General features: G+C 40.6%; 1 protein-coding gene across 3 annotated transcripts in view; it reads left to right on the forward strand.

The window, feature by feature from the left end:
* Window positions 1-672: 672 nt before the first annotated feature.
* Window positions 673-27775, forward strand: part of CHD6 (chromodomain helicase DNA binding protein 6) — a 199453-nt gene continuing 172350 nt past the window's right edge. For all 3 annotated transcript variants that reach the window (XM_069496135.1, XM_069496137.1, XM_069496138.1), the window contains exon 1: window positions 673-705. The gene's annotated coding sequence lies outside the window, so the exon portion shown is untranslated. The remainder of the gene's footprint in view (window positions 706-27775) is intronic.

A 27775-nucleotide genomic window follows, 5' to 3' on the forward strand; every position in this document is an offset into this window, starting at 1 on the left:
AGGAGACGCGGCTGCAGACAGACGAGGGTGCTCATCTCTTCGCTTGGCCTCACAGCATCTTGTTTTCCCGACCTGCGGGACCCTCGCCTCTCCTCGCATCTGTCTGCGTGATCTCGGCCCCAGCGGAGCCCCTCTGTTGCGGGACCCCAGCCACATCCTTTCCCACCGCGGGAGACGCCAGCCCCGGGTGTTCCAGCTTGCTAGCCTGCTACCTGCGAGACCTCCACCTGCAGGGTAAACCCCCGCCTCGGCCCCAGGTCCCCGCCCCCCGCCTGCGGTCTGCGGCGTGCAGGACCTCGCCCCGCCCCCTCGGCCCGCGGGACCCCGGCCCCGCCCCGCCCCCGTGGCCCGGCCGCCGAGTCCCGGGGGGCGGGGCCGCGCGCAGCAGCGTCCCCAAGGCGGGGGGCGCGAGGCAGGGGGCGGGGTGGCCCTAGCGTCAGCCAATCAGTGCCGCGATCACATCCATGCAAATACGAGCACAATGGAGCAAGCCCATCACTCGCCTCTGCAAGCAAGCTTGAAATGAGCTTCTGCCTGAGCGGCAGCCGGCATGACCAATAACTCTGTGTTTTGAGCCGGCGAGGCCCAATGGTGCGGCAGGGAAGGCGGGCCCGAGCTGGGTTAGGGTGTCCTTGCAGGGTGTCTGAGCTAAACTTCACCAAATAATAGCTGTTTGTATTTTGGCTGCTGCAGGAGCCATTTTAGGTAAGTTCTTCTCTTAACTTTTTATTTTCCTCCCTGGCCTCGGCCGACCGGCCTTGTCCGTAGGCCCCCGGCCCCGCCCCGCCGGCCGGGCTAGGGTGCCCCTATGAATGGAGCCGGGATGAGGGGCTGCGGCGGTGCTGAGGCCCGGCCGGGCCGGGGTCCGAGCGGGGCCGGCAGGCGGGCGGCCTGGCGGAGGGCAGGCGGCGGCCTGAGGCCTGAGGAGACGGGCCGGCCTCTGCCGCGCCGCGCTCGCGCTCGGGCGGCGCTCGGGCCGGGCGGCGGTCCTTGGGAGTGCGCCGCTGCGGGCCGCGCGGAGGGGCGGGGGTCCCGGCAGACCCCGGCCGCGGGCTTGGCGGGGGGGGGGGGCGGGGCGAGCGGGGGCGTCCCTGGGGCGGGCCGCGGAGGGACCCCGGGGCCCGGCGACGCTGGGGCGGGGCGGGGGTGACCGCTATTCCCGCCGCCACCCCCGCGGAGAAGTTGCTCTATTCGCGTCCTGCGTCTGTTTGCAGGGGTGGAGGAGGGTGGGCTGGTGCCAGGCTGCTGCTCCGGGAGGGGGCGGGGGCCCCGGCGCGTCCTCGGATCGCGCACCCCCTCCGCCCCCTTCTTACGCACTGGCGCGCGCTCGCCCCGAAAATTGGAGCCCTAGAGGGGTCCCGCAACCCCGCTGCCAAGTTTCGTGCATTATTAGATTGCATGTTTGAGCTTTAAAGAAAAAAAAAAAAGAATCTGTTTTCTTTAGGGTATTTATTTTCTTCGTTGTTGAGAAGTAACGGAGTCTGTTGCTCCCAAATTTCCAGGGACATGCCTGTCAGATGTGGAGAGGGTTGGCAGCTACTTAGGTTTTAAAAAGATGTTATTAGGAAATCCCCTCACTAGTGAGATAATTGAAATTCAAGTTTGTTTGCAGCTTCAGTTTTATTTGATCCAATTAAAAATGCATAAGCAGGCACTTTATATTTGTGTACATAAAGTATTCCTAGTTCCAGTTATGACTAATGTGACTGTGGTTTCAGTAGTGTGGGATCTAATAAGGCAGTATAATTCAATTTTGAGCTTGTAGGCCCGTGTTCTCCAAATTAAGGTTTATGGACCATTAGTAATCTGGCCAAGGTTTCTAGTGAATCCCTGGCGTCTCTGGGCATCTTTCTTTTGGGCTCTGTGTGTGCCTTATTTCTCACCCTCTGAAAACTGCTCATTTCTGGTGTAGCTCATCCACGAACAGAGAAAATACACATTTTAAATATTTACAGTTTTCAGGCTATCTGGAATATTGCCTGAGATTTGATTATTGTTTCCCAAAAGGTACATAAGAATATCATCCCAGTGAGCCCCACATTTTGACATACCGTATGGGAATATGTTTGTGGCCTCTGGAAAGATCGGGACAGAGACCACTCTGTTGTGCTCCCAAGGCCAATTTTGACCTGTCTGACTTATTGGGGGGTCTGTCCCATTGACTCCATGGCACAGTAGAATTTGACTGTCAGCCAAATTGGAAGATCAGGTTGGCAACCTCAAAGAGAGAGTTTTTGTGAACTTTGTGGCTCTCTGGCAACAGAAAGAAGGTTTGAGATCCATGTATGATAAAATGATTAGGCATGAATTGTCAAGTAACATGGTTTGTGCCAACCAGAGCAGGTGGTTTCATATAAGCAATGCATCACTGTAACCGAAGGCCTTGGGAAAATGTGGAGTGGTAAGATTATTAATTTTGGAGTTCTTTCTGTGCCAGGGCGGATTTCATAGATGAATGATGGTTCTTTTGTATTTAAACTTTTTTCTTGATTAATGGACAATTGAAAGCTAACCTGTACACATCTTTGGTTTTTGTTAGCTTTGGAGTCTCCCTTAAAGTAACCAGCCAGCAATACTGTTCTTGGTATAGTCTGGCCACCAGCAAAGTTAATCCAGATCTGTTGTGAAATTAGAGTTGTGTCTCAATATGGTATCACAGTCTCCTTGAAGCCGTGTTTTTTATTCTAGTTATTTCACATCGAGCTTTTCTGTTGTAGCACTGCAAACTTTGAATATGATCACTTTTACCGCAACTTTTACATATTCTATATTTTTTTTTTTTTTTTTTTTTTTTTTTTGAGACAGAGTCTCACTCTGTTGCCCAGGCTAGAGTGAGTGCCGTGGCGTCAGCCTAGCTCACAGCAACCTCAAACTCCTGAGCTCAAGCGATCCTCCTGTCTCAGCCTCCCGAGTAGCTGGGACTACAGGCATGCGCCACCATGCCCGGCTAATTTTTTCTATATATATATTTAGCTGTCCATATAATTTCTTTCTATTTTTAGTAGAGATGGGGTCTCGCTCTTGCTCAGGCTGGTCTCGAACTCCTGAGCTCAAACGATCCGCCCACCTCGGCCTCCCAGAGTGCTAGGATTACAGGCGTGAGCCACCGCGCCCGGCCTTATTCTATATCTTTGTAATAATTATTTTTATGATTTATTATTAGTATAGTTGGAGGTTCTCTAAACTCATCAGTGTATTACTTAAGGCGAACCATACAAGAAGCTGAAAGACCCATTAGAAGCAAAGTGGGAGGAACAGGACTAATGTTGCTGCATTTCTGGAAGATCCTTTGGCAGTTAGTTTTTTGAGTTTATTGATTTACTTATAACTATTTCAAATACCAAAGAAAATCTGAAGCAGAATCCTATCTCTTTAGAAACCACATCTTATTTGTGATTTTGCCATAATATTGCAGAAAATCTGTCAGAAACACAGGCTCTTGGGCTACCGTGTCTTGGAGATCTATTTGGTTTATAGAAGCTTCAAAGAAATGTTTTGGTTTTCTTGGAAGTATGGCTTTGCCTCAGGCAGAGTTTGTGGTTATGTCTTCCTGTGTTATACCATGAGGTTCCACAACCTCAAGCTTGATTCTCACTGTAGGTACCTGTTTTTCAAATTTCATGGAAAGACTTTGTATTGGTAATTACCAAATGGGGTCACTCACGGACTGCACATGTTTTGAAACTCTTTAAACAGGTTTAAGGATTCAAAGACTCTCCCTGCAAATGTATCTTTCGTACAGGACAGTAACAGTATCCCACATCAACCGAGGAGACTGTATTCTCCGTCCTTCCCCATTTTCTCACCATTATAGCAAGGCTTGAAATAGTTTTGTTTTTAATAAATATTTAGTGTTTCTCTTAGACTTCCAGACTTCATGTAAAGCTTTAGTTTAATTCAAGTGAAAGGCAGCGAATTCCATGGGACTGCCTGCATTTTCCTGTACCAGGTTACTGTATTGAAAACTCTGAAATACCTAGAATAATAGCTAGAGCTTAGATACCTGTTCCCTAGAAAACATTTTTGTTTGCAGTGGAATATGACATACTTGTGAGGGGAGCAAAAAGAACTAACATTGATTCAATACTTGGTGTGTGTCCAGCACTAAGCCAGATACTGGGGTTATAGAGATGAAAAAAATATCTCTGCTTTCTTAGCCATTTCATGATTCTGGACTGCAAGCTCAGAGAAATGAAGTAGCTTAATCAAGGCCATAAAACTAGTAATGATAGAGCTAGAATTTGAACCCAGATCATCTGGATCCAAAGCATATTTTTTCTATCAACAACTGACTCTCTCCCTCTCTCTCTAAAGATTTCTTTAAAACCTCGAATGGGCTGTCATGTTTTAGTGCTATGGTGCTGGGTTAACTAATACACTTTTCCTAAATTCTTCACATGTGTCCATTTTTACTTTTTTTCTTTTGAGATGGGATCTCACTCTTTCACCCAGAGTGGAGTGCAGTGGCCCTATCATAGCTCACTACAGCCTTGAGCTCTTGGGCTCAAGCTATCCTCCCATTTCAGCTTCCCTAATAGCTGGGATCACAGGCACGAACCACCATGCCTGGCTCATTTTTACTTTTCCATTTGAAAAATTTGTCTCCAAAGAGGGGTATTGCAGTACAATGAGGGCACCCTTTTCCCCCCTTGTCTCCATAGCGTAGGAGCAGTCTTCCTAGGGCGCTTAGGACCACAGGTATAGCCTGGTACAGTAATAACCATGAAGTGCAGAGGGAGAATGCAGTCACTTTTTCCTTGCCAAAATGTTCTTTTCTTTAGTTCATGTTGTGGAGGCGTTGATACCCTCATGAGAAATTCTGTTACTTCCATAAAAGTCCTGAAGGTAGTAAAATGGAGTTATTTTAAAATATCCATCCCTGTTCCCATTTCTGAACTAAATCATTTGCATAAAATCCAAGGAAAAATGTTTATTTTTGCCTGTAGAACCTGTATTTATTGGTTTTTATAGTCTGTAATAGTGATTCTGTACATCTTCCTCCATTTATTCTTTATCGCTTGCCATCATTGTTCTATTCGAAGACCTTTAGAATCTGTGATGATGTATATATAACTTAAATAGCTCCTATTTTGAGGAATCAAGGTTTTTTTTTTTAAATTGATGAACCTTTTTTCTGTATAGTCATAGTGAAGGAAGACTTCTTTCATTTTCAGCAAGGAAAAATCCTGATTTTTCAATGAACTCTCATGGTGCTTTTATCTGCTTGCTATTTCAGAAGAACTTAACATACTAACACAGTTATTTGAAAATTTTAGGAGAACCAGGAAGTAGAATTTTAAGATTAACCTCAGGACAAGAATCCAAACATACATGGAAAAATGGATACATATTTGAATTTTCTAAATAAGCAAAGGGAGATTTCTATTTTTCGACACATTTATTAGATATTTATAGGGGGCATTCACTGATCTAATTTTATGGATCAAATTTTTTTTATCAAGTAGTTACTTATTTTGGATTTTTTTGTACACTATGTGACCAAGATATTTTGTTTTTGGAATCTTTTTTAAATTCTAAGATTGTATTTATGTAAAAGGGCAGGCTTCAGGTTAGAAGTTACAAGTACTGTAGTAACAGTGACCTTTAGTTCTTAGTTAGGTTGAGGCTTTTTATCCTGGGATTCGTGGATCCCTGGGGAGATTTTGGCTGGTGTGTGAACACCCCAAAATAGTATGCAAAATTTTGTTTGTGTCTGCAGTTTTATGGGATGAGAATCCATTGCTTTTTATGATCCTCAAAGGATCGTGACTCTCACCTCCCCCCCATCCCTTTCTACCCACATACAAAAAAATATTAAGGATCATTGATTTAGGTCATTCCAAAACAATTGCTTTGCATGAGCAAAATCTTCTGCCTGCGGGCTGACTACTTTGGGCCTTTTTTGGTCCTTTAGCAGTTTCTGCAATCTCAGCCTCAATCAGTTGGCCCGGGCTTGGGGAAGTACTTCTGCATCCCTCCGGGCAGTATCCAGGTATTTGCTGTGGTCATCCCCAGAATTCTTCCCTCCTTGTGATCATACAGAAGCTGGCCCTTGGACCTGCAGCCTGGTGGAGTTAAAGGTTGGAATGGGAGGCATGGGGCCACTGCAGAGACAGTCTTAGAGGGTCCTGGACCTCTTTTCAGCCATCTGCCTCTGCAGATGGGACTAGAGGGGTGGATGTATGTGGTAAAAGCTCCTGACATTGTCTTGCTTTGAATACTACTTTTTATTCGTTCTGTTATTGCTTCATTTAAAATGTTACGGGGAAAAGGGTTTTCTTTCTTACACTGAAGAGGAATAATTAAAAAGAATCCTTCCATTTTTATATTCCCCAGACTTTTATGAGATGCCTTGCAACTTCTATTAATGCTAATTTTTAGTAGAGTTCTTCTTAAAATAATGTGTGGTTGAACATATAAGCTTATTTTTAGACTGCTGAAAATTTTATAGAGAACATGCATATAACATCAAGTGTTACTATAGAAAAAGGATCTCACATTAAAGTTCTCAGAGCCTTATTTTATGATTTTCTTAAGTATAAGTCAGACATTGGTAAAACAAAGTTTCAGAGCAACAAGAGAATTCTAAGAGCAGCTGTAAGAGGTGGTCAAGCTTAAAGTTATCCTGGAGCTTTTCTTACAGAAGTCCATTTCTTCTTGGGTCAGACCAGAAATTGAATAGGAGAAAAATCAGTTTATTTGGTTTGATATGTAGATTAGGGAAGATACCTAAGCTTTAGGCAGTTTGGTGAAAGGCATTGATTCCTGGAAGGGGGATTCTGTTTGGTTTGTTCCTTCCTTAAGTGTACATGAGTAAAGAAGTGTACCTGGACTGTTTACTTTGGGTTCAAGATAAACTATCAGTATTCTAAGAAATGCTTTGAAGGATTATGTCTGGTAAGCTAGGTCTAGATCATAGATTTTATTTATTGAAAGAAATTTTACATAATTTAACACAGAGACTCGTTGTGTATATTGGCTTACCAATTCATGCAGTGTTAGCAGCCTAAGTTCAAATATGGGTTTGCATGAAAAAGTTAAGCCATCATCGTTGATTACTTGATAGGCTCAGATCACATTATAAATGATGACACCATTAAATTGCTTCTTTGAGCAAACCTGGGGTAGTATCACTTAAGGGATTTAGGGGTATTTTGCTTAATGGAATTAACAATTTTGCCTTAAGTTGTAAAAATGCAGTGAGGAAATGAAAGAGGCTGTTAATGACCAGCTCCAGAGAGATAATTGTAAAAATGTAAAATAATGTCTTCTAGATTAGGCTACTGAAAGTAGTCCACAGAGTTGTGGGGGTCTATGGACTCTTTACCTGTTTGTGGCCAGGTGAGTATAGAACTTGAAAAGAGGAATGTAGGTACTTTTATAGCAGTTTATTAGAAAAATGATTTGTCTGCTGAATGTAATAATAAAAATGTTAGTGTATATAGTCCTTTTAGATTTTTTTTTTCTGGTAATTCATTTTTCTGGTATTTTATAAAAGTATTAACCATGGATTGGCAAAAACCGAAAACTGGTTCCTTAACATAGAGAGCACTACTCAAAATGATGGGAAACACCAGTATTACCTTGGAGCTTGTTAGAAATGCAAGTATTTGGGCTTCATTCTAGACCTACTGAAATAGACTACTGGGGTGGGTGCCCAGGAATTTGTGTTTTAACGGGCTATCCTGATGATTTTTGTGTACAATGTGTGAACTAAAATAAAATCTTAAGGCTCACCCCCGCCACTGGCTAACTGTGGACGCCCTCTTAGCCAAAGGGATATCCTAAAACTAAATTGCCTGCCAGGAGGAAGGAGGGCAAACATGCTTTATCATGCCCTCCTCCCTTCTTGGGGACATCCTTTGTGACCCATTAACAGGCCTAAGGCTATGCAAAACAAACCTACAGGTCCTCAATTTACACAACAAATATATGTCCAGTGACTTATCTCTGATAAACAGCTCCTATGTTAAAACATTCTCAGCTTTTAGACAAAACTTAATGTCTTTAATCAATTACAAGTCAAAGAATCTTTAAACCCACCTATAAGCTCCTCCCCCCGCCCCATGGCCGACCTTTTCGGGCCAAACCAATGTATGCCTCCCCGGTATTGATTTGTGACTTTACCTATAAACCCTGTCTCCATGAAATGTATAAAACCAAACGGTAACCTGGCCACACCGAGTCCACTTGCTCAAGGCTTTTTGGGTGTGGCTCCGGGTCATGGTCCTCAAATTTGGCTCAGAGTAAATCTCTTTAAAATTATTTTACAGAGTTTGGCTTTTTTTTCCCATTGACAATTGAAATTTGAGAAATATTGTTCTACATCAGCACTGTCCAGTAGAACTGTCTGCTATGATGGAAATTTCTGGTATCTGCAAGGGAGCTACTAGCCACATATGACTTTCAAACCCTTAAAATGTGACTAGTATGACTAAGGATGAGATTTAAGATTAATTTAATATTAGTTTAAATTTAAATAGCCACACATGGCTTGTAGCACCAATATTGGACAGCACAGCTCTAGACCCTTCAGCACTTTGGAGCAAAGGTGGATTTTTTTCTTCATCTGTACAGGAGAATATAATAGAGAACAAGACTGTCCTTTGGCCTAAAATTAGACTAAGCAAGTCATATGATAAAATTTGACACTATTTGTCCATTTATATTTACCTATTTAGTTTTATCTGAAAGTTGTTTTGAATGTTTGGAAAATAGTAGGATCAGAAAATAAATTTCGATTCGTCTTGTAAGACTTTACAAACAGTAAGGTAGCTATTCCACCGAGGCCTTATGACTCTTCATATCTATGGTTAACATGTGTGATGTGTTTCAATATGACTTCTGGGCCTGGGGTGGTGGCTCATGCCTGTAATCCTAGCACTCTGGGAGGCCGAGGCGGGCGGATTGTTTGAGCTCAGGAGTTCGAGACCAGCATGAGCAAGAGCTAGACCTTGTCTCTACTAAAAATAGAAAGAAATTATATGGACAGCTAAAAATACATATAGAAAAAACTAGCTGGGCATGGTGGCGCATGGCTGTAGTCCCAGCTACTCGGGAGGCTGAGGCAGGAGGATTGCTTGAGCCCAGGAGTTTGAGGTTGCTGTAAGCTAGGCTGACGCCACGGCACTCACGCTAGCCTGGGCAACAGAGTGAGACTCTGTCTCAAAAAAAAAAAAAATGCTGATTTATCAGGGTTCTCATTACTTTAGTAGTAGGAGATTTTTACTATATAAAGTATTTCAGGTTTATCTGTCAGCTTAGAGAATTGTTTTTCAGTTTATAAAGGGAATCTTTGTTTTGTAATATTCATCAAGGCTCCCTTGAAAGACTGAGTCTTCTTTGTCCCTTTCCAATATATTTAAAAATTGATTTGTTAATGGAAGGGATTTCTTTTGCTTGTTCAGGATTGCATATGCTTCTCCCTCTCCCTTTCCCATCTACTTGTACTTGAAGTTTTAAACTTACAAAAATCAGTGATAGCATTGATTCTAGTATATTGATCAATATCCATTGCAGAATTAAAAATTATTTTCTGATTGACACATGGAAGGAAATTTGGCTATAGAAGAAGTAAGTGAAGATGTAGAATCATAGCTTTTGAAATGCTGTTCCAGTCATAATAAAATAAGTCTAATCATACTGCAGTTTTATTAAATATATATACTGGGTTTTAGGTTTTCAAGCAGGAAATTGTTAGTCATTTAGGCAGTGATTCTTAAAACATGAGAGACAGTAAGGGCTGTCCCATGTGGTTTATAGACTCAGAATGTTAGAATTGGAAGATTCTTTAAAGATTATGGATAGGGCTGCCAGCATAGCATAATTTATAATGCAGCAGTGTCTGTTTTGTTTATGGCATGAGTTAAGTTGTATTGTCTTCTGTTGGTTTTCATTACAAACCAGCACTTTTTTCCCATTAATTCTGTTGTAGGGACGGTCATACACTCTCAGAGCAGAATGAGTAAAAGTGTGGTGGTAGGTTATCTGGGCAAGGGCTTCTGTTTAGCTGAAAATGAAGCAAGTATTCACGGGGCCTTAACATTTTGTCACATGCTGCTTTGGGCTTTTTTGTCTGACTTTTCCCCAAAGGGTTTCAAGTTCTAGATCTTTGGGCGTGTGTGTGTGTGTGTGTGTGTGTGTGTGTGTGTTTTAAGAGATGGAGTCTTGTTACGTTGCCCAAGCTGGGCTTGAACTCCCGGGCTCAAGCCATCCTCTGGCCTCAGCCTCCTGAGTAGTTGGGACTACCGGTACGTGCTACCATGCCAGGTTCTCTGAACACATGTATTTGAATTATTGCTGTGGGGTGTTAAAGAATTGGAAAGCCTGGTTATGTTGGAATTGAGATGGGATAGTTTGACAGATCCCAAGCTTAAAAGGTTTGGAGGTTCCTTGCTTCAGGTTTGTTCTCCGTGCTGCTACTGCTTCCTGGAATGTGTCTGAGATGTTACTAAAAGAGTTTGACTTCATAAGCCACACACAAATACCATTCTCCTTATTTACACATAATAATAATCAGACTCTGTCCATCCTTATCTGCCCTCTATATCTGCAGCATTTCATGCCAGCAGGGTTCTCCCTGGATATTCTTGACTGTGTTGCGTGTTTACCCTTGAAGTAAGCTTTGTTCTTGCAGTTACAAGTGTGGTTGTGGCAGTTCTTTCTACTAGTTTAAGATTTAAGCATCATAACTAGATTCTCTGTGTAAAGCTTCTTTTTGACTTCTCAGGCTTGCAGAAGAGTAGAGTTTGAAGGTACTTCTGAAGACATCTAGTCTAATTTCATCATTTTATGGATGATGGAATGGGGTCCTAGTCATGTAAATATTTTGTGAGGCCACAGAGCTAGTCAATGGCCAAGTCACGATTAGAATTCAGTTTTCATTTGACTCTATAGGACTTTTTCCCTAACCTCCAAGGGTTAGGGTCCTGAAAACCCACATAGAAGAATTTCCCTTAAGAATTTATGGGGAAAATAGAGGACAGTAGTGCTCTGAGATTAGGAGTGAACCTGTGAAAGACTGTGTGAGTTTTTTTTAATATTCTCTAAAATAAAACAAAGGTATTATCAATGGAGTGTTACATGTCTTAAATGAATAAGAATGGGTGGTACTATTTTGAGAATGCTTGTTTACTATGTCTTGTTGACTAGAAACATTTTGGCATGTTCCCCTCTCCTATCGTGGTAAAATGCTTGTTGTACTATTTTGGTAACTCTTGTTTACTATTTTTCGCTTAAGAGAAATTTTTTGGCATCTCCCTCTCTTAACATCATGGTGAAATTCTTATCAATTCACCTTCGCTTTATTGCAAATAATGTGCATGAGAAGATTTTTTTTTTTTTTTTTACATCTACTTACTCAGCTATTCAGTTGTGTGACTTAGGTTTGTTGGAGTAGGTTTTTCCAAGGCCCCTCAATAATCATGACAATAATAATAGCTGTCAATCACTTAGTGCTTAGTATGTGCCAGGTATGATGCTAGTCACTTTCATCGTGTGGTCATTAGGACTTTTCACCAATATTCTGAGTCTCTTTTGTATGGACATGTGGTAGGAATATACTTACTTGCCTGTTACCTTGAAGTTGGGCTTGGCTGTGTGGGCTTTGGATGTTGAAATTTGAGTTCAAGGGATGTGTGCCACTTCTAGGCAGATACATTTTCTTTTGAAAGAAATATGCCGTGGTTACATGGTATAAGCGAATAAACCTTTGCTTTAAAGGACTGAGATTTTTAATGGAGTTTTTTGTTATTGCAGCATACATAGTAAGCCCATCCTGATGAATACAGATGGACTGTTATCATTGATCCTCATAAATAAGCACCCCCTAGCCCATTTTACAGTTGAGGAAACTGAGACAAAGGGATTAATTTTCTTGCCTACAATCACAGAACCAGTTACCCAGGCGGTTTGACTTTTGAGCCCTACACTCTTAAGCACTGTTTTGCTGCCATTTCCTATGCTGTACTACCTCAGTACCTACTATTATATGGAAAGTATGGGCTCTGCCCACGCTAACTTCATGCCAAAGCTTATGGTCACCTTTCTGTTCCATCCTTGCTTACAAATGCTTCTGAAGTTCTTGATCCAGGGGTGCCTTCCTCTTAACACATTTATCCTTCCCAGTGTTGTACTATAAAAACCTCTGTTCCTTTTTTGGTTATCTGTTATCTGCTTTTACTGCTTTTTGGAATTCCACCTTTCTTGATATGACAAGGACAGTGCCTTGCCTTAATTAAATATCCTTGCATCTCTAATATTTTGTAAGTTTCTTAGAAGGCTGTGATTAGGTTTATGTAGAGGTTGGCTGCCTAGCAATTATAAAGGCATTACAGCATATTGGTTTAGTGCATGGATTCTGCAGTCAGACCACCTGGGTTTGAATCCTAGCTCTGCCACTTACTGGCTGCATGAACCTCTCTATGCCTCAGTTTCCTCATCTGTGAAGTGGGGATAATAATAATAATACCTATCTCATGGTGGTTTTGAGGATTAAATGAGTTAATTTATATAAAGCGTTGAAACAATGCCTGGCACATTGAAAGCATGATACATGTGTTGGATATTGTAATTTCAATGAATCAGGTATCATAGGGTCAAGATGAGCAAAGAGAAATCATTGCCAGTCTTTCTAATGTTAATATTATGATACTAAACGTTTAATAACACCTTTAATTTAGTCTTTCCTTTTATCTAACAGGAATTACTGAGTGAGACTCTACAAGACATCATGTTCTTGGGGGGGGTGGGGAATGACCTAGAGTTTTCCCTTAAAGAATTTACAGTATAAAGGGGAGATAAGATAGGCCTAAATACCAGTGCACAGATAATTTTGTTAGTATAAGGTAGCCAGTGAAAAGTGTCAGAAGACAAGAAAGATAAAGGGATTTGAGAGTTCAGCGAAGGGGGATTGGGGCATCAGAAAAGACTTTGAGTCAGAAAGGGCATTTAGTAGGATTGGGAGGGTGGGCAGAATTTGGATGTGTGGAAGTCTTTAAGTGTATGGAAGCATAGGATCAGGGGCCCATGATAAATATGTCCATTCATTCATTCAGCAAATATTTATTGAACATCTATGTGTGTGCTAGGCACTGATATAAACCTGGGGTGCATGAGTAGACAAAATGAAGTTCCTGCTGTCATGGAGCTTATGTTGTAGTTGAATATGCAGAACCATAATTTGTCATCTGGTGATAAGGACTAAGAGGATAAACAGCAAAGCAGGACAAGGAGATAGAATAGGTTTATGCAACTAAGAATTTCTAAAGATTTTTTTTTAGGGCATCTTTTGAAGGATTGTGGGCAGAACTGAATGGCTTTTTCCTTTGTGCTGTTTCTCACACTCAGAGTTGTCTGCCCCTCACTCATGGCCTGTCTAGATATTTTCCTTTCTTGAGACTTGGAAACAAGACCCCATGTCTTCATGAGGCTTCTATATCAGCCTGACACACTCTCTCCCCAAAGCACTTATGAAGTTAGATTTTGCCTCTATATCTAATTTGGCATTTCATATTGAATTGCCTTTGTCTTTTCTCATATCATTATTCATTTATTCTACAAGTGTGTGATGCCCATTTATTTAGTAAACAATTATTGAACATTCATTGTGTTTCAACCATTTCTGGGCACTGGGAACTTGAAGATAAATGAATGCATGTGGTCTCTGCCCTTGTGGAATGCACAGTCTGTTAGAAGAGACAGAGAGGTAAACTGGTTCTATAAACATCATGATAAATGTCAAATTAGAGCTATGTCCACATTTTGTTACAGAACACAAGAAAGGAAGCAACCATTAACCCAGGGGAGTTGGATAAGGCTTTTGAAAGGAAGGATCTTTTAAACTGGTTCTTGAAAGTTGATTTGAAGAGCCTTTCATGCATAGGAAATGTCTTGCAAGAGCACAGAGGCAAGTGGTAAGTTCATTGTGGCTGGAGTATGGTGGAGAGCTGTAGAGTAATAGTAGGTGAGGGGCTGGGGGACAGGTTGGAGATGTTGAGAAGGGCTTTGAAGATCACAGTGTAAGGTATTTGCATTTTTGTTGACAGTGAGGAGTCACCAGAGGTTTTAATGCAGAAGAGTGGCTTGTATTCTGCACTTGGGCAGCAGAGGTTGGTTTCCAACAGTGGTGCTCAAACTTTGCTGCATATTAGAATCACTGGAAGAGCTTTCTAAAATACTGATGCCCAAACTTCACATAATAAAATCAGATTCTCTGGAGGAGAGACCCAGGTATTGGATTTTTTATAACTTCCCAAGTGATTCCAGCAACTACCTGAGTTTGAGAACTACTCTTTTAGAGGGGCCTGATGAATTAGTAATGATTAAGAGGCTATTGCAGTGGCCTGGTTAGGAGATAAATCTTTGAATTGAGGTGTTGGGAGCTGGGACAAGGAGAGACAGAGCTAATTTTGATTCTTTTTCTTTAATTTTCTGTGTATTTATCCTCTTCAACAAAATTGTGGCCCCATGGGCACAAGGTTCATCCTTTGTACTTTGAATTCCTCATTGAGATTTGTACATAGTAGGTTCTCAATAAATATTTGCCTTCACTAAAGTCAGTTTTCCTTTGTTCAAGTACTCATACTTGAGTACCTTGGGCATATTTATTTATTTATTTATTTCCTTTTTGTTATTAAATAGACTCTCCTTTAGGGATGAGAGTGGTGGGAGATGAAACTTTTTTGTCAATTTCACTGTCTCATAGTTCTGATTAAAGTTAAAATTCATTAATTGAAACAATGTGTTATATAGATTTGGTTTATTCATATTATCTCTCTGTATTGGCACAAATAAGTTTGCCATTAACTCTTGCCATTGGTGTAAAACCCATTAGTACATATACACCCTTTAAAATGAAGAATCCAGATAAAGTGTCCAACAATATATGGAAAGTATACCTTAAAAATGTCATCTAAATTCTAATAATTTATATAATAAGTCAGAAACTTCATGTGACATAGAAGCTGACTTGGTTTGTGCACTTGAAATAATTTCTCTTTGCCACATAAATTTATTTATTTGTGAATGGGGATAGTATTAAAAAAAATGCTGTGAGACTTTTTGTGTTTTTTTTGAGACAGAGTCTCACTCTGTTGCCCGGGCTAGAGTGCCACAGTGTCAGCCTAGCTCACAGCAACCTCAAACTCCTGGGCTCAAGTGATCCTTCTGCCTCAGCCTCCCAAGTAGCTGGGACTACAGGCATGAACCACCATGCCCAGCTAACTTTTTCTATATAATTTTAGTTGCCCAGCTAATTTCTTTCTATTTTTAGTAAAGACAGGGTCTAGCTCTTGCTCATGCTGGTCTCGAACTCCTGAGCTCAAACCATCCTCCCCCCTCTGCCTTCCAGAGTGCTAGGATTATAGGCGTGAGCCACCACGTGGCCGAGGCATTTTTGAATGAACTCTTCATTTGCCATTCTAATGGAGGGGAGTTGGAACCTACGGAAATTAAAAACATTTTTTTATACTTAAAGGCATTTATATTCCTCTATGTTGTATCTTGAAAAATATCAAACCTACAGAAAGTTATAAGAATAGTGCCATAAATACCCATCTCCCCATTTCCTAGGTTCATCAGTCATTGACATTTTTGCCAGATACGCTTTATAACTTTGTCTCTATATAAGGACTTTTTTTTTTGTGGTTACTTGCGGATATTGTGACACTTTACCCCTACATACTTTTCATATTTATGCTAAGGAAAAAAGGCTTTCTTCTACATAAGCACGATATAATTGTATCAGGAAACTTGACATAAAACCAATGTGCAGTTGTGAACAAAATAAAGTCTTAAGCCTCCCAGCAGACTGAATCCCCCTCTTGGCCAAGGGGACCCCAGAAATACCCTAGAACCAAGTTTCTGGCCATGAGAAGGGAGGTCAGACATGGCTGGTCATGCCCGCCTCCCCTCTTGAAGATCTCCTTTGTAACTCATTTACAGGCCTAAGGCTATACAAGACAAAGCTTAAATCACACCTTTACATCATTATTTACCAGATTACTGAGTCTGGGTATCTGTTCAGTGGCTTGTCTCTGATTAACAGACTTCCTTATCTTAGAACATTCCAAGCCTTTAACCAATCACAAATCAAGACTCTTCAAACCCACCTATAACCTGTAATGCCGTGCTTCGAGATGTCCTGCCTTTTCAGGCCAAACCAATGTACGCCTTCCATGTATTGATTTATGACTTTACGTGTAATTCCTGTCTCCCTGATATGTATAAAACCAAACTGTAACCCAAGCATGGTGAGACCACTTGCTCAAAGCTCTTGAGTGTGGCTCTCTGGGCCATGGTCGCACATATTTGGCTTGGAATAAACCTCTTTAAATTATTTTACAGAGTTTGGGTTCTTAACTGTTGACACAGTTCATATTTAAATTTCCCCATGCAAATGCTACTTGTGCCTTTACTCCTCCTCCCCAGTTAGGATCCAGTCAAGCATCGGGCATTGTGTTAAGTTGTCATGTGTTTTTACTTTTCAATATCGATTAGTTTGACCTGATGGTCACAGGATTTCAGAAATGGAAACACAAACACCTCACGGAGAACACTGTGGCCCAGCTTCCTGATCCTTCTTTCCTGCTTACCTCCTCCCATGTTTCCCACAGGCCAGGAATTGGCCTCCTTAGAACATGGATGGCAGAGTTCTAAAGGCATGCTTGTTCACATCTTCCTGAGGCTAGAAGAGGCTTTATTCTGACAGTTATTTTTCATTTTAGGATTAAGGCTGTTCAGGTCACTCGTGCCTAATTAAGAAAATGTGAAAGTAGTGTTAATGAAACTTTTAGAAATGATTTTCATAGCTGACTCTAACTCATCTGAAACATGAAGAATTTGGAGTCTAACCCTATTTATTGAGGACTGTTCATTTTCATGACCTGTCTTTATATAGATCATGGGATTTTAATTTTGTTTTAAACTATTAAGGACCCCTCTACTCCCCCTTAAATATTCCTCAGGGACATGTATTTTTGGTCCTTTGCCCTTCTGGCATTATACTCCTTCCTGGGCAGGCTTTTCTTACTTGATGTTTCTACTCTTGACTCGGAAATCTATAATTTCCATCCCTACCCTCTTCTGTGATTCCAAACCTTTGTTTCCATACACTCAGCAGCTCCACCTATCTGTCCCAATGCAGAACTGAACTCAACACCTTTTCATGTAAACCTGAGCACTGGTTGGATTATTAGGCGTTGGGTGAGAATGAGATGGTATTTGACCAGAGGGCTAGGAGAATTCGGATTATGTTCTTACCAGCTCTTGCTGTCCCTGGCATCCGCATGTACACACACTCACACACACATACACAAAGGGAACTAGGTGACCCAAAGGCAAGGCCTTGCTAACAATGCCATTTCCAGCTGGATGTAGAATCTTCGAAGTTAGGCTTCATGAAATAAATTCTTTTAACCCAGCGTTTCTCAACCTTTTTTTTTCTTCATTATTGCTTCTCCAGGGAGCCTTTTTAGACAAGTTTTTTTAAATCATTATTGCCCTCCCACCTGTGAAATTTTAATACTGTAGGTGTACTGTGTACACAGTGTGTACTCTGTGTATATCTGCTTAATACATAAACAAGTAAGATATTTTTACCCCCCAATAACCAATATCTCCCCCTGTGGGGTGATATTCCCCATTGAGAATGTGTGCTTTAACCTAAACTGGAGGCAGCCTAATGCCTCGAAATGAAGCAGGCCGGAGAGTCGGCTGTCTCCCCTCCCACAAAGAATTCACCTTAGACTTGCAGCTGACTGCTGAAACTAGAGTTTTGTAATCTCGTGACCATAACTCAGTAATAAAAATACTATATTGTACCCAGTATATACACACATATTTGTACATGTATTTATAGTTAATCTGAAGATTTTAATACTCAGTATTTATTACTGGTTGTGATTCACTGTTTTCTGTTCTTTAGTCTTTTAAAAATAGTTTTACTGAAATATAATTTACTTCATAAAATACACCTATTTTTTATTCTATATATTTTTTAATTTAAAAAGAAATGCTGGTCATCATTTACTGACTTGCAAAAGCATGACAGCTAGCGGGAAGAGCAGAGAAAAGCAGGCATAGCCTAGAGTCCTTCCACTGGAGGCAAGAAAAGAGGTGGGCCAGGGTCCCAGCCTTGAACCACTGTGCTCACTGCAGTCACTGGATTGTGTTTCATAAACAACCTTAAACTTGAGCAAACTGGTAGTTTTACTCCTGTGGTGGGGTGAAGGCTGGGGAGAGCTTTTTAAGCCCACAGGTAAAATTACTCTGGTGGGCAACCAAAGGGCTTGCCTCCCAGGAAGGTGAAATGGGCACCTTCATTCTGTGATTTGTGGTGCCAGCATCCCCGCTCCTCCTTGAAAGAGAGAGAGAGAGAGAGAGAGAGAGAGAGAAGGAGATGGAGGGAGGGAAGATTGGTCTCACATTGGACAGTAGAGTCTGAAATTCTTGAAATTCTTATTACTGTATTTAACTGAATTCATAAGAATATTTGGGAGACTGACTATAGTGACCTGTGTATTTGATCAATTTGTTGTCATTAATCTGTTGACTAAAAAAGGAAAGAGCACGGAGGAAATCAAAGAGGAGACTACTAGGTTTTCATTAGGAGAGTAGAAGAGGAGAAGGTCCAAAGAATGAGACGTAGCTTTGCTATATTGGGGTGTGTTCATGGCCAGAGGGAGGCCCTGTGTGGCAAGGGGGAATCAGCTGCACAGGCAAGGAAGCCGGGCTGGTGGGAGGGCTCGGAGAGTAGATTTGGCCCCAGTGCCAGGTAGGGCAAAAATATGATAGGACCCAATAAAACCGAGGCATTCTTGTCCCATCCCAGAGCAGCAAAATAAATAGAGCAAACATTTATTGGGTACTCACGATATGCTGGACACTAAACATTTTTAATTTATTATCTCATTTAATCCTTTAACATCCCAAGAGATTGTAGGTTCTATTATTAGCCCATTTTACCGATGAGGGAACTGATGCACAGGGAGGTAAAGTAACTTGTTCAGGGTCACAGGGTTACTTATTCTCATATGTGTATAAACACAGGGCATTGGGAACCCTGCCTTGAACTGAGTGAACCCACTGCTTCTCAGACCACGTCTGCTGTATCATAGTTTCAGGAGCAAAGCTTTCTCTGGCCGATCGCATAATCTTCACTTAAGTCATTCAGCCTCCATCTTGCTACCCTGAAGTTCACTCTTAGAGGCTGGTGATCACAATGCTAAAAATAACATTGTCCTAGAGAATATTTATAGTTTTTTCACTCCCTCTTCTTGAGTACAGACTGTACCTTATCTGGGAAATACCACTTATTTTGGGACTCCAGAGTTGGGCATTTAAATGGTAGGGCATGTCCAGTGGTAGTCATTTTTCAAGTCAGTTCAGCAGACATTTGCATGCTTCCTAAGCGCTCTGCTATGCATTTGGTGTTGGGATGACAAGTATGATCACAGGGGAGATAGACATGACCAATATTTAAACTTCAGTAGAACAAATTAAGTAGAACAGTCAAAGAAACATAGAAGGAGGGTGAAGGTTAGGAAGAATTTTCTTGAAAGTTAACATCTGAGTTGGGTTTCAAAGGATGAACAGGAGCTTGTCAGGTAAGGTAGATAGTCATGGAAAAATTAAGTAAAAATTGCCAGAGAGGTGGACAGAGACTTTATCATCACTAATGTGTCTAGATTTTTAATGTAGTAGAAAGAGCTTCCAATTGTAAAATTTTATTTTTTCCCTTGGTATCTTAAAATGCCATTGGGATCCTGTGCTTCAACAATCAGGCCAAATACCTAGGGATTATGTTTCCAACCAGTTGTAAGAGGGGGGAATGCTACCCATTTAGCACCTGTAAGCACATTGCAACTCTAGGCAGAAGAAAGTTTCTTGCTTGTGTGAGGGGATGATGGTGTTCCCTGTAGCCTAGCTCCAACCCAAAACTTTGCAATTGCTTGGCTATATTTTTCGTCCTTTATATGAAAATACCACAGTTGATTGTTGTTATTCAGAAAGTATTTAGGCATTCAGTCGCAAATGTTTATTGAGCACTGACTGTTTGGGGGGGGGGTGAGAACCATACATAGAATACATAAAACTTGGGTTTTTGAAATATAACATGTATTCCAGTAAAGTATACTAATCTCAAGTATATTACTTGATGGACTACATGTGTGCCTACCTACATAACCTCCACCCTCAGATCAGCATAGAGAACATTCTAGCACCCCGTAAGTTTCTCTTGTGAACCTTCTCTGATAAGACCCCCGCCCTAACACCACTTCCCACTCTTTTGACTCTGACTTGTATCACCAAAGATTAATTTTGCCTGTTACTGAACTTTACATGGAATAATTCAAAATGTACTGTTTTGTATCTGATTTCTTTAGCTCAAAAGTGTGTCCATGAAATGCATCCAAATTGTTAGGGAGCGCTGATTGTTTTTCAGTCACACTGCTAGACAGAGACCCAGAGTAGTAACACATGATTTATGTCATTGAGGGTGGGATATGCATTTATTCAGCACACATGTGCAAGTACCAGGTACTGGTGCTCTGCAAGGGCGTGCAGCTCAAAGAGGAATAGAGTTCAAAGACTTTCCAGTCTAATGAAGGAGACACAAAAATTACTTTTACGGGGTGAAAATGGTTTTCAAAAGACAGTATAGAAGGTAAACTTTCTTCTGATTGTCAAAAGATTATTAGGAGTTTTTCAGATGGTCAAAGGTGATAGCTCCTGCATAGATACGGAGGTGTGAAGCAGCATGGTGTCTTCAGAGACCTGCAGTAGTGATACTTTGATTTTAGATTGGTTAGAAGTGTAAAAATGTGAAAAATATCACATGGGGAAGAAATTTTGAGGAAAACATTGGTATATAAGTTTGACTTCCATCTTAGGCTGGAGCCATGGGAATGACCACTTTAACATATAGTCCTGAAAATATCGTAGTGAAGAAGGCAGAGAATGGAAATGAATTTTGATGATTGCTGTAGCTAAGGAAAAATGTTCCAGCAGTGCTTTACTATTTATATTGTGGAAGACTTTTATAAGGTTAGATAAAACTATAGAGATGTTTATTACAAATGTGGTATTTTTTTTTTCATGAATTGAGATGACTTGAGAAGTTCCATTAAGCCACCAAAAATTTCCTAAGGGTGGATTTTGATGTGGCATCTCTTCTCCATCATGGGATTTTGTAGCAAAATATATTCTTCCGTGTATTTTTGCCTGTAGTTTGCTAGGGCTGCCATAACAGAGTAACACAGACTGGGTGGCTTAAACAACAGAAATTCATTTTCTCACAAGTCTGGCAGCTAGAAGTCTGAGATCAAGATGTGGGGAGGTTTGGTTTCTTCTGAAGCCTTTCTCCTTAGCTACTAGATAGCTGCCTCTTGCCATGTGCACGTGGTCTTTCCTCTATGCTTGTCTGTGTCTAGATCTCCTTTTCTTGCAAGGACAACGGCCCTATAGGATTAGAGCCCACTCCAATGACCTCACTTTCTTTTCTTTTTCTTTTTTTTTTTTTTTTATTTCAGCATATTATGGGGGCACAAATGTTTAGGTTACATATATTGCCTTTGCCTTGCCCAAGTCAACAATGACCTCATTTTAACTTATCTCTTTAAAGACTCTGTCTCCAAAGACAGTCACAGGCTGAGATATGGGGCTGGGATTAGGGGTTCAACGTATGGATTTGGGAGGAGAAACAATGTACCTATAACACATATGTTTCAGAAGCTGCTGTAACAGAGTTGGACTGTTCGGGGGTTGTCACCTGAGAAAAGCAGAGGCTAGATAGAAGAGTTTTAAGACCAGCAGGTAGCAGTGTTGTAGGCAGCCGTCTGTAGGACCCCTATGGGTGCTGAGCTGGCTCTTAAAGCACCATCTCTGAGTTATAGTGAGTTCAGAGTGGCTTGGGTCTGTGTGTGCAGAGCTTTGGGTAATATGGTTTAACATCCTGTCGTTTCACATAAATTAATAAAGATTGAAAATAGAGGCTAAGAAGAAAAGAACCTAAACTGTAAAGGCCAGGTGGACGTCAAAAGGCAGATAATTTCTTAACTTCTAATGACTTCCGCTACGGAACAAACCATCTCCTTTTCTTTTACCATTTAAACCCCCCCTCCTTTTTTATTTATTTATTTATTTATTTGATAGGGCTGAGTTAAACAGCCTTGGAATTCTCCTTATCAAAAATTTGAATACCAAAGAGCTTTTTGAAAATCTGATCACCTCACCTTTCCTCCTCCTTGAGGGCAAGAAATTGTTTTCTGTAGAAGAGTTGTATTTTGATTTTTCTGTTGTGATTGCCACAAAGAGGGTGCAGGGGTGGGGGTGGGGTTTCTTTCTCATTTAAGGAAGTGTTTTTTACAGTTACTTCTTAAACTATTTCCTTTGGAGAGAAAGAGAAATCTTGTTAAGAATTTTGGAGGGACGGCCTTTGTTTTTTATCTGCTTTGGAATTCTGTGGTAGCAGATGAGGCTTGTTTTAGGTACCTGAGAACTGAAACTCTTTGGTTTTCAGTATAATGGTGTTTATTATAATGGTGTGTATCCTAGGGTTGCTGTTGTAAAACTTTTTTCCAAAATTAGAACTTTAATACTGCTAGGCTATTAAGAGAACTCATGCAGAGTTTAATAAGATGTGTTGTTAGATCCGGTTCCCCTTGGCCCCAGGAACAGAGAGGCAGAGTCATTGAGGCTGCAAAAAGGCAAAGGAGTTTATTGGCTAGCTCGAGCTAGGGTCCAAGTCCCAGAGCACCAACGCAGTGGCCTCTCCACGAACTAGGACCCCACCCTGGGGTAAAGGTTAAGCTTTTATACTTTTCTGTATGCTAGTTTTCACACGACACGTTAGTCTGCACACGACATACTAGTCTGCACACGACATACTGGTCTGCACTTCATCCCCCTTTAGTTTATTTGTTCTTTTAGAAGTGGCTGATCGTGTTGGCTCCTGATTGGTTGACTCTAAGCTTCGGGCTTTTCGCGCTGGCGCCAGTTGTAGTTAACGTCATCCAGGGGAAGAGGAGGGTCTCCAGCGGGGGAGGGGGGCTGTTGTTGCATACCTTCTAGTTTTTGGTTACAAGCGATACTGGGAACACACGCCTTGCACAAGCCGTTCATGCGCTGATCATGTCTTGCTCTTCTTATCTACTTAGTTGGTTGGAGGGCCCCTGGACTCTCCAGCCCTTTATCAGGAAGTAAGTTGCGGTTACCTCCCCGGGGCTTTGTTTTCCTTTACTTTAGTGAAGCCTGCCATGGCTCCACTTACGTTAAGCACCAAGCCAGCAAGCCATATATACAGAAGCAGAGCTAGGCTGTTAGCTTCTCACATCCAGGAAGCCTAGCCTATCATGGAGTTACCTTTGCTGTTATCCCTGTTTTTCATTCTAATTAACTATATTTATCAAACAACTAAAAGCAAGAATAGTCACAGAAGTGAATAGCATCAGTTAGAATCAAAGAGAGCACACATTTTCCTACTCTCAATTCCTGTTCTTCAGTGTTAGCTCACACCCGCTGGTATTAGGCCCAGCCTAAAGTAAGACAGGGAATCTTGGGAAGTCACAGCATACCCAGGTGTTCTCATGTTGCATCCCTGTTAATACCAGTGCTCTTCCATTGCCTTTTTGTTCCTTTCCTTATTGTGGGCTGGCTGATCATGAATTAAACTTTGCTAGGGTATTCTGAGTCAGAAGTAAGCACTTTTAAATCTTTGAATAGCAAAGGTAGTGTGCGTTGTAGCTCCAATTTTTGTTTATATTAATATACATACTCATGTTGTCTTTGACATGGGTGGCTGTTACTGAAGAATGAGGTACTACTGAGTCATTGTTAATGCTTTTAAAAAGGAGTAAATTCATTGCTTGAAATGGGTCATAGTTCAAAAGTGTACCCAGAATTTTACTTAGCTTCTGAAGAAACAAAGTTTTCTTTCTCAAAGACTCTCTGTTTAAGGCAGTAAACATTCCCTGTCCCTCCTGCAAATTAAATGCCTTAAGTTTCCAAATTTTTCTACTCTGTTTTCTACCATTTTGTTCTACTCTACTTAGATTTGAATTCATCCACTTTTTTTTTGCATGTTTCATGACCTTTTTTTAAAATTATTATTCATTAGGTAGAGAATACTAAGAATACCACTCTAGATACATGATTTTTTAGCCATAAAGGTGCTGATAATGCTTCAAAGCATTGGATATAGGGAATCTGTGACCATTGGACCCCCAGGAGACTGACTTGAAATTCTGTATGCCTTGGTAGGGTGGTCTGCATGTTTTATCGGCACCTTCCATCTGTGGAAGTCCTTTTTGAATGATTGCTGCCCTATTTTGTAAACATATCTCATGGCTTTTTTAAGAGTACCTCTCCCCTTCCACTTTTAATTAGTAGTATTTCAACAAAATAATTCAGACCAATACAATTCTGTTCATGAAAGAAAGGAGAGGTGGGGGTCCACAGAGCCATAGATAACATTGCATCAGGGAGTAAGAGCTAGTTGCTTTGCTCCTACAGTGTTTTCTTAACCCCTGTGTTTTAGTTAGACTCTTTTTATTGCAAGGGACAGAGATTTAAGCCTAGCTAGCTTAGAAAAGTGGTATAGGAGATTGAATCATTGATCCCAATTCTTTACTCTGCCATAACCTCATGGTAGATAGAATTATCTACCATGCCCCTGCCCCGCTTGATTTTGGGTTTGGCCATATGAGTGACTTTGGCCCAGTGGGATGTTAGTGAATAAGACAAAAGCAGAGGTTTTGTAGTGTATTTGGACTGATCCTCCAGTGCCTTTGCCATGACCACGAGGAGAAAAACCCTGAATGTCTGCAGCTCCTTCTGCCTCTGTCTCATTATAAGACTGTAGATCAGAGCCACCCAAGCAGACCTGTAGCTTAAAGCAGTGCCAACTCATTTCAGATGCCTGAGTGAAAATAAAATTCTTATTGTATGCCAGTGAGATTCTGTGGTCTGTTGTTCAGCATTATTGTAACAATAGATGACTAACACAATCATTCTGCTGGATCCAGGACAGCTCCAGGGGTTTTAGTAAGCAGGTTTTCTTGGATGGTCTCTTTAGTATTTTACCGTTTACACTGTTCCCTGTAGGTCAGCCTCATCCTTCTTTTGCAACCCACTGGCTTCCTCATCCTACCTATTGCTTTCATCTACTTTATGGCTCTGCTTACTTACAAATTATGCTCCCTCTTAACTTTTCCATGCCCAAGGCACCCCTCGTGGCTCCACCGGGCTCTCTTAATCTCATAATTTCTCAGTTTGTACTCCTATTGCTTAATGCATTATTTTGGTACATTCCATTTCATTAACCATTGTTATGGTTTATAACAATTACAAGGCATTGCTTAATTAGAGTTATCTCTATTTTTCTAAGTATGTTTTTGGGTACTTTTGTAAATGGTGCTTTGAAAAATGTTAATTTGTAATTGTTCCTTGGTAGTATATAGAAATATAATTGGCTTTTGTATATCAATCTTATATCCTATGACCTTACTAATTTTACTAGTTCTACAAGCTCTTTTTGTACAGTCTTTGGGATTTTCTACATTGACAGTTATGTCAAATGCAAGTAACTGTTATTTATTCCTGATTAATCTTTATGCCTTCTATTTCTTTTTCTTGTCTTGTTGCACTGGGTAGTGCAGGCTGCCCCCCATTCCCAGTATGATGTTCAGTAGATGTGATGAGATTAGACATCTTTGCTTTGTTCCCGAATTTAGGGGAAAATACTTCAGTCCCATTAGCTATAGGTTTCGTGTCAATGCCCTTTATCAGGTTGAAGAAGTTTCCTTTGTTCCTAATTTGCTGAGAGTTTTTATCATAAATGGATATTGAATTTTTTCAGATACTTTTTATATATCTATTGAAGTGATCATAAAGGTTTTTTTCTTTTGTCTGTTGACAGTGAATTACATTGATTGATTTTTTTTTTTTTTTTTTTTGAGACAGTGTCTCACTCTGTTGCCCAGGCTAGAGTGAGTGCCGTGGCGTCAGCCTAGCTCACAGCAACCTCAAACTCCTGGGCTCAAGCGATCCTCCTGTCTCAGCCTCCCGAGTAGCTGGGACTACAGGCATGAGCCACCATGCCCGGCTAATTTTTTCTATATATTTTTAGCTGTCCATATAATTTCTTTCTATTTTTAGTAGAGGTGGGGTCTCGCTCTTGCTCAGGCTGGTCTCGAACTCCTGAGCTCAAACGATCCGCCCACCTCGGCCTCCCAGAGTGCTAGGATTACAGGCGTGAGCCACCGCGCCCGGCCACATTGATTGATTTTTGAGGGTTGAATCAATCTTGCATTCCCAAGATAAATCTCACTTAATCTTGATATATTATTCTTTTTATGTATTGTTGGATTCAGTTTGCTAGTGTTTTGTTAAGGAGTTTGGTATCTTTGTTTTGATCTTTGTCTTTGATCTGTGGTCTCTTGTATTGTCTTCGCTGGGTTTGGTGTCAGGGTAATGCTGACCTCATAAAATGAGATGGGAAGTTCCCTCCTTTTCTGTTTTCTGGAAGAGTTCATGTAAAATTGGTATTATTTCTTCCTTAAATATTTGGTAAAATTCACCAGTGAAGCCACCTGTGCTTAGGATTATCTTTGTTGGAAGGTATTTAATTATAAATTCACCGTCATTAATAGGTATAAGACTGTTCATATTCTCTATTTCTTTTTGAGTGAGCTTTGGTAGCTTGTGTCTTTTGAGGAGTTATTCAGTTCATCTAAGTTGTACAGATTTATAGGCATAAAGTTGCTAATAGTATTCCATTATCCTTTTAATTTGTGTAGGAACCCTAGTGTTGTCTCCTCTTTTAGTCCTAATATTGGTGATTTGTATCTTTTCCTATTTTTTTTCTTGATCATTCTGGCTAGAGGATAATCATTTTTATTGATCTTGTCAAAGAACTTACTCTTGGTTTCATTAATTTTCTATACTAATTTTCTCTTGTCAGTTTCATTGATTTTTGTTCTTTATGGTTTCTTCTACTTCTTTGGGTTTAATTTGATCTCCTTTTTTAGTTACTTAGGTGGAAGCTTAATTGATTTGAGGCCTTTCTTTTCTAATGTAAGCTTTTAATGCTATAAACTTTCCCCTAAGCACTACTTAAGTTGCATTTCATACATTTTCATATGTTGTGTTTTTATTTTTGTTCAAATAAAAATATTTTCTAATTTCCCTTGTTATTTCCTTTTTGACCCATGTATTGTTTAGAAGTATGTTTTATTTTTAAATATTTATGGATTTCTCTGATATCTGCTGTTAATGATTTAAAATTTAATTGTTATGATCTGAGAATATACTTTGGTATAGTTTCAGTTCTTTTAAATTTGTTGAGGTTTGCTTTATGGCCAAGAATATAGGTTATATTGGTGAATGTTCCATGTACACTTGAAAAGAATGTAGATTCTCCTTCTGTAGGGTGGGGTGTTTTGTAAATGTTAATTAGATCAAGTTGGTTGATAGTGTTTTTCATATCTTCCATATCCTTGTAGACTTTTTTTCTACTCTTTACCAAAATAGGAATGTTGAGTCTCCAACTATAATTGTGGATATGTATATTTCTCCTTTCAGTTCTATTGTTTTTTTTTTTTTTTTTTTTTTTCTTTTTGAGACAGAGTCTCCGTCTGTTGCCCGGGCTAGAGTGCCCTGGTGTCAGCCTAGCTCACAGCAACCTCAAACTCCTGGGCTTAAGCAGTCCTTCTGCCTCAGCTTCCCCAGTAGCTAGGACTACAGGCCTGTGCCACATGCCTGGCTAATTTTTTTCTAT

Source organism: Eulemur rufifrons, chromosome 20 (assembly GCF_041146395.1).
Source record: "Eulemur rufifrons isolate Redbay chromosome 20, OSU_ERuf_1, whole genome shotgun sequence".
NCBI lineage: Eukaryota > Metazoa > Chordata > Mammalia > Primates > Lemuridae > Eulemur > Eulemur rufifrons.